This window comes from Metopolophium dirhodum, chromosome 1 (genome assembly GCF_019925205.1).
Source record: "Metopolophium dirhodum isolate CAU chromosome 1, ASM1992520v1, whole genome shotgun sequence".
Classification (NCBI taxonomy): domain Eukaryota; kingdom Metazoa; phylum Arthropoda; class Insecta; order Hemiptera; family Aphididae; genus Metopolophium; species Metopolophium dirhodum.
This window is the reverse complement of record NC_083560.1, coordinates 143,432,465-143,440,355: the sequence shown is the minus strand read 5'-3', so window position 1 is coordinate 143,440,355 and position 7,891 is coordinate 143,432,465. Positions and strand designations below refer to the sequence as shown.

Sequence of the window (7,891 nt, the reverse complement as noted above, 5' to 3'; positions counted from 1 at the left end):
CCTCTGCGTTAGATCACGCGTCATGTCACTTTGGTAACCCCTTAGACGAACGTTCATACACTAATAAACGGCGCTCCCGAACGAGACTCGTCGGCCAGCCGCCCACTACGAGGAATGGGCGTGGCTTAAACGCCGCGTGCATGCGGATTGCGAAAATACTTAACAGCGCATTATCTTAGGCCCGGTTTTTCAATCACATTTATCCGTCAGATAACTCGAGTTATCTGACAGATAAGAAAAAATTGATATATTTCAGTTTATCAATGTCGGAATAAACTTTATCCGATGGATATTGTTGCGGATAAGTTATCCGTTACTTTTTGTATCAAATAAATCTTATTCGACGGATAACTAATAATTGATAACATAAATATGGTTTGTTATCATAATTTATCAATTTTACAATTTTCGTCTGCATTCGATTTTATTTATTTATTTTATGGATTTATTTGAGGAGGACGATGATTATGAAATAATTCAATATTTGAATTACCGACGTCGTCTATACACTGTACACGAAAGAATAAATCATATGCTGGCGTGGGATGACCATGACTTTAGGGTGAGATTCAGACTTGGGAAAAATGTTGTTCGTAATTTATTAGAATATATTGAAGACGAAATAGCTTCACAAACTATTAGGTGAGCTAATAAATAATTATTTATTAACTTTATCAAACTAAATTTATTAATAATTATTTTTTACATATTTTATATATAAAGAATAATGCTGTGTCACCGATAAATAAATTACTATTGACTCTACGGTTTTATGCTACTGGGAATTTCCTACTAACAGCTGGTGATTTTATTGGTGTTAGTAAAAGCACAGCTTGTTTGATAGTATGCGACGTAAGTGTGGCCATAGCAAACCTTCGACCAATATTCATACGAATGCCAGAGACCGAAAGAGAAATAAGAGACTTACAACTCCATTTCTATCAAATTGCAAGATTCCCGAGAACTATCGGTGCAATTGATTGCACTCATATTAAAATTCAGAGCCCTGGTAAGTCTATTCAAATAACATGTAACAGCAATATTATAATATAATTTTAAACAATGTTAATAGGTGGTCCTGATGCAGAATATTTTAGAAACCGTAAAGGGTACTTTTCCTTAAATGTTCAAACAATTGCATGCCCTGGTTTGAAGATAATGGATGTAGTTGCACGTTGGCCAGGGTCGTGTCACGATTAAACTATTTTCAAGAAATCACGTATTTATAATAAGCTGGTCAGTGGTTATTGGAAAAACAGTTTACTTGTGGCTGACAGTGGATATGCAAATACACAATATGTTGTCACTCCATACTTGAATCCTAGTAATGATATTGAAGAGTTGTATAACGAATCCATTATTAGGACTAGGAATCCAGTGGAAAGATCGTACGGAGTGCTAAAGCGAAGATTTCCTGTGCTGTCTTTTGGATCACGCTTAAAACTAGAAACAACCCAAGCTGTGATAGTTGCTTGTTGTGTTTTACACAACTTAGCTTGTGATGATAATGATTTAGAACCACCTGAACTATTGAATATGGATTTACCACTAAATGAAGAATTTAGTTTAAGAGAACACCATGAACCAGAAGTAGGAAATGCAAGGAAACAATTAACAGAAGAATATTTTCCATTTTTAAATTAACCATTTTGTAAATTATAAATACAGTGAAAACTTCATACTTATGTAATACGTATAAATTATTAATAATTTTGTAATAAAATAAGTCTATAATTAATCTAAAATAGTTTATTATTATTCATCTGAGGATAATGACTGTAGTTTTTTAAAAAACTTCAAAAAACCATTTCAATAATAATGAGCATTTTATTATTTGTCAAAATTACAATATATTACGTAGGTAGTTAATAACAATGAATGACTAAAATAAAATAAAAATGTAACTTATAACAATTCTTTTGATTATAATTAATTTAAGAATGACTTAGATAAAATAAAATTGCAACTTATAAAACTCTTGATTAGTATTAATTTTAACGAAGTTTACAAAAAAATTAAATTTAATAAATATATGGATAATGGTAATAATAAAACAGAGTAGGTAAAATAGCCAGGGCATCTATTCATAACTTTTGTTTTTTATTAACAATTTTTAGTTCTAATGATGCAAGTTCAAGTTCGTGTTTCCTTTTCAAAAAAATCATTGTTTCTTCATGTTGCTCTTTTAAAAAAGAAATTTGCATATTCACCAATTCTAACTTCTTTTCAGCTAAAATTGTAAACTTCTCACTGACTGATGTTTGGCAGTGATTTTTTTTTTTTTAATTTGGCTAGACATAAAAATATATTTTAGATACCAATAGTATTTATTTAAATGAAATAACTCACTTGATAATTTATCATTTTTTCCAGTAGATCTCAACAGTTCTGTTGATGCTAACGGAGTCCATGATGTACATACAAATGTACTAGGCCGTTGATGTATCAAATTGTCATCTATTATTTGATTGTTCTCTGTTATATTTTGTATATTTTTTTTCTGGTGTTTCAGAAATTGTATTAAGTGTGTCCTCTAAATCCAACATTTCTATAAAACAAATTAAATATTTCAGAAAATATATAACATTTACTAATTTTAAATAAACGCAATCATTTAATTTTTATTTGGTTTGAAAAAGTGCTATGGTACATGTTGTTTGTTTTAAAAAAGTGTCACAACACTTCTACACTTTAATTGGAAACACTAGAGTACCTACATACTATAGTCTGTCCAGCGAGAGAACATGCCGCGGATCGACCAAAATCGTTCTGTTTTCGCGCATGAGTTCCGACGAACGACGACGTGCTCCGACGACCGGCTGCACGTGTCCGACGACAACGCTGCGGTGGCAAGTGGCAACGATTTGATCGATAACAGTAGATGCATCGTAGTGACGTATAGTATCTACTTTCCCGCGCGTAGTGTGTTTACTATTTTTTACGATACGTAACTGCAGTGAAAATTATAATAATTAATATATATTTTTTTGTATTGTACTACTATTATAATTTAAAAATGAGTGATGAGAGACCAGTTCATATAACACCATTAAAGGTGAACCCTAGAGGAAAAGTAAGTATTCATAAATTGTAATTGTTTTTTTTAATTTATTTTATTTTGTAATTTTTTTATGTGTATTATTTAATTTGTAATGGCTACGTATTTTTTGTAATATATTTTTTTGTCCTATTTTTTCAGTTCGTCGGCAGTCGTCAAAAACTGATGATCGTTAACCTATATAAATCCAAAATTGTACAACAGCCAACGCTAAAGGTAAAAGAAGTCGTGAAGATAATATCTAAAGAATTGGGAATTGGGCAAAATAATATCCAGTTAACCATTTCTGAATATAAAAATAATAAAACTGTGAGTTCACCAAATAAATCCAAGATTCGAGCGACATTCAAGGACAAAATTGATGATTTTGAACGTGACGCCATACGGAGGAAGGTGCACGAATTTTGGTTCCGAAAACAATTACCAACACTGGACAAGATTTTAAGAGCTGTAAACGAAGACCCAGACCTAAACACTTACAAAAGGTCGGTTCTAAATTTACTTATACGTGACCTAAATTGTGTACATGTCAAACGCGGTCGTAACAGCGCTCTCATAGAGAGAGATGATATTGTGTTGTGGCGCACAAAATATATTGAGGATATACGTAAATACCGGGAACAAAGAAGAACGATCTATTATCTGGACGAGACATGGGTTAACGCAGGTGACTGCAACGATAGAATTTGGCGGGATAATACCGTTACGTCCCACAGAGATGCCTTTTTGAGCGGTCTTTCAACTGGCGCACCGAATCCAACAACAAGAGGCAAACGACTTATTGTTGTTCATATTGGGTCGAATGAGGGTTTTGTCGACGGTGGTTTATTGGTATTCGAATCCAAAAAAGATTCTTCAGATTACCACCAAGAAATGAATGTCGATGTGTTTTTCGATTGGTTAAAAGACGTCATTCCATTACTTAAAGACAATTCTGTCATAGTTATGGATAATGCGCCTTACCACTCGGTAAAATTAGAAAAATGCCCAACATTAAGCTGGAAAAAGGTGGAAATTGAAAGTTGGCTTGAAGAAAAGGGTGAACCATTCCAAAGGCCGATCAACAAGGTACGACTCATGGATATCGTCAAAAGTATTAAACCGCAGTTCAACAAGTTGGTTGTTGACGAATACGTTAAAACTAAAAATATGACGGTATTACGGACGCCACCATATCATTGTGAGTTGAACCCAATTGAACTTGCGTGGTCGTCCGTAAAAAGGTATGTGAAAACCAACAATACCACATTCAAACTTCCGGATGTGAAAAAACTTTTGATTGATGGTGTTAACCAATGCACTCCCGAAATGTGGAAGAACTGTGTCGAACACGTCATCAAAATAGAAGACAGATTTTGGAATGTGGACATAACTGTCGATGATGTGATGGATGACGACAATTTACATGTAATGACTATCACTGGGGACACGTCCGATTCAGACGATCTAGGATGTGAAACTTTAGAGTAACTATATTTATTTATATAATTTATGTATATGTATTATGTATTTTTTTTGTTTTTTTTATTAGCTGTTATGACAATGGTAATTAACCTACTTTTAATGTATTTTGTATTATGTTTATTGCATATGAAATAATTGTTAAAGATGACTATTAAAAAAAATGTTTAACGCTTATTAATATTTGATATTCAATTTTTTATTTATTAATAAGGAAAACGAATTCATACGAAACCTTAGAGCTTAGGGTATACAATTAATTGTAAAAATTACATTGCTCACAATAATTACGATTACGATATTATACGCTCTATTATTGATAGATTATCATTATACGGGCGGCAATAATCAACAGGTGGTTGATTACCGATGATCGGCGACGAATCGATCGACCGTCTTCGGCACGCCGAGAGAGGGGGAAATGGGGCCTCGGAGCTCTCTCGCTCGTCAGTCTGCATGCGCAGAAGCGGCATGTTCTCTCGCTGGACAGACTATAACTTTTTAACCAAACAAAGCTCTTATATTTATTTGTATTCATATTTTGGCATTATTATGAATTAGGTATTAATTAAAATATTTACTATTATAATAATATTATACTATACCATCATAAACATATGTAGATTCGCATTCCTCGCCAATTGAAAATTCTAAATTATCATTCAGATTCTCTTTATTTTGTATCAACATGCTTTCATTTTGTTTGGAAGGTTCTAGTTGTGAAATATGAGTGGTTTCAAAATCAGCTAGAATGTTAGAAATCTTAAATAGTTTATTTTCATTAGTTTTAAATTAATTAAATATACTGTATATGATAAATTGAGTATAATTAATTAATAACTACATTTTATCAAATTTGTTTATGATACTAGTAGTAGGTACTACTTACGATGGTCACTATCAAGTGGACTTGGTAGTCCTTCAATTGTTGGTTGTAAAATTGTGTACAAGGTTTTTTCTGAATCACTTGAAACTATATGATGTTCTTTAAATGGACCACCCCCTGTTTTGAATAGATCACTTTTAGTTCCCCTTAAAAGTTTTTTGACACATTTATATTTTGATCGCAAACATGAAGCATCTCTTGGCTATAACAAATAAAACACAATACTATTTTATGCATACAACAAATAATAATAAAACTATTCTTACACAGCCTGTTGTCTCTGAATTATATAGTTCAGTAATTTGCAGCCAACATTTCTGTTTATCCTTCCATGTCACTGCATTAGACTCTTTATTTTCTAATACGTGACGGTTTTGTAAAGCATGTTTCAATAAAAGTTCTTTTTCATAAAATGTGAAATTTGTTGATCTTTGTTTTTTTGATATGTTTTTTTGAGACATGTTGAATAGAGTAGTGAATATAACTTATATCGAACGAGAGTGAACACAAATCACAATTAATAATTAAGTAATTACATACAATATTACAATAAATATGTGAATATATTAATATATTAATATGTGTAAATATCATAATGACATACAATATAATATAAGAAGTGTTTATGATCTAAGCTGATATCACAGAACGAATCCTTATCAATTTCATCATTGACCAATCATAATCAAATATAATATATGTGTAACTTGTTCCATAATGAACAGTAATTACCTTCTGTTAGTACAATTTTCCTACCGACAACTTTATCCGTCGGATAGCTATCTGGAGAATAAAATTACATTGAAAAACCGGAATCACTTTATTTGAAAGATTATCCGCCAGATAAGTTTATCCGACGGTTACGTATCTGGCGAATATTTGGATGAATGAAAAACCGGGCCTTAGCCGTTTTATACGTTTCACTTTGGGTGTTCAACCGCGGAACGGGGTCGCCGCCAAAATCCTGGACGCTCCAAGTCGCGCGAGATGTCGAAGCTCCGCGCGACGCGTTCCCTCTCCGGAGTTACCGCGCCGCCGTCAACGGCCGGCGAGCTGGCCATCGGCCGTCGCGAACTTTGTGGCGTCTGTCTTTTTCCAACGGCTGAACGTAGCGCAACGTCCGTGCTATCCAGTGGCGGATATATCCAAGTTCTGAGGGGGGGGGGGGTGAAATTTCAAATCCACATAGATAATGATGTTTAACCCCCTCCCCATTGTTTTATTTTGAAATATTTAACTATAATCGGTACAAAACTATAAATAACGACACTTTTTTTTCAATATAAATATTTATTTAGAAAAGGTGCGCTCAGCAGATGCTACACTGATTGGCAGTGAACATATAATACACAAAACTTCGTGAAGAATAGAAAAAACATGATGATGACACTCATCCAAAGCATCTAATGCATTTTTACAGATACTTTTCCCTAACAAAATAAACATAATATTTAAACCAAATATTTATACATAATATTTTATATATATTTAAACAAAAACCAATAATAAAGTACCTTCTGTTTCTTGTTTACTCCATTTAGCATACCAAAGTTCAAGTTCTCCATTAATTAATTCTTCTGGTACATGTTCAAAAAATGAGTAACAAGTAATTACTTGAATAATTTTTTTGAAGGTGGTATATGTTTCTTCATCTTTTATTTTAATTATACAACTTGGAACTAACAACATTAGGGTTCAATATTTTCATTTTCTTTACTTAAAAATCTGTATTTTAAATCTTCTAATATACTTTCTAGAAGAGGTATGTACATATTTATACGGTAGTAGTCCAAAGGATCATTTGATCCAGAATTTATATTCCCTCTATGAGTTTGACGACCAACAAACCTAGGCAATTTCATTTCTACATCAAGTTTCTCAAAAATTAACTTGCTTTCTTCAAATAAACATTTGAATTTGTCCTCACAGCTTGACCGATACTTTTGGAGTACATCTATAACATTATTAATGTGTATTGATGCTGTTACTACATCTTCATCTCGTTTTTGAAGAATTTTACTGATGGGGTATGTAACACTTAAAATTTGAGATAAAGAATTAAGGGATAAAATAAAATCACATGTACAGAGTCCGGATATTAAAATTTTAGCTTTTGCTGATGAAGTAATATCATTCCATTGTGAAATTTCAGTTAGAGTCTCTACAATGTTGACAAGTGAATTTTTGAATTGCAATACACTATCGTGTCTTTCTACCCAACGCGTTTCGCATAAGCTAGAAAGTGATTTATGACCAGTTAAATATTTTTTCAACACAAAATTACGTTTGGCAGATGAATGGAAAAAAGATATGGTTTCTTTAATAAAACCAACACAGTTTCGAATAAGCTGTGACACGGTACGCAGCGGCCACCAGTACAAAGTACAGGTACCGCAGCGGCCAGTCTACATTTTTCGTCAACCGCCACTACGGGCTACAGCGCGACAACGCCAACTCCCCCACCACGCCACAAAGGCACAAGGTGG

The 7,891-nt window shown here is 32.9% G+C and overlaps 1 pseudogene; it reads left to right on the top strand.

Annotated features, from left to right (window-relative positions):
* Nucleotides 1–439: 439 nt before the first annotated feature.
* On the top strand, nt 440–1,644 carry LOC132933020 (putative nuclease HARBI1; annotated as a pseudogene).
* The last annotated feature ends 6,247 nt before the right edge of the window (nt 1,645–7,891 follow it).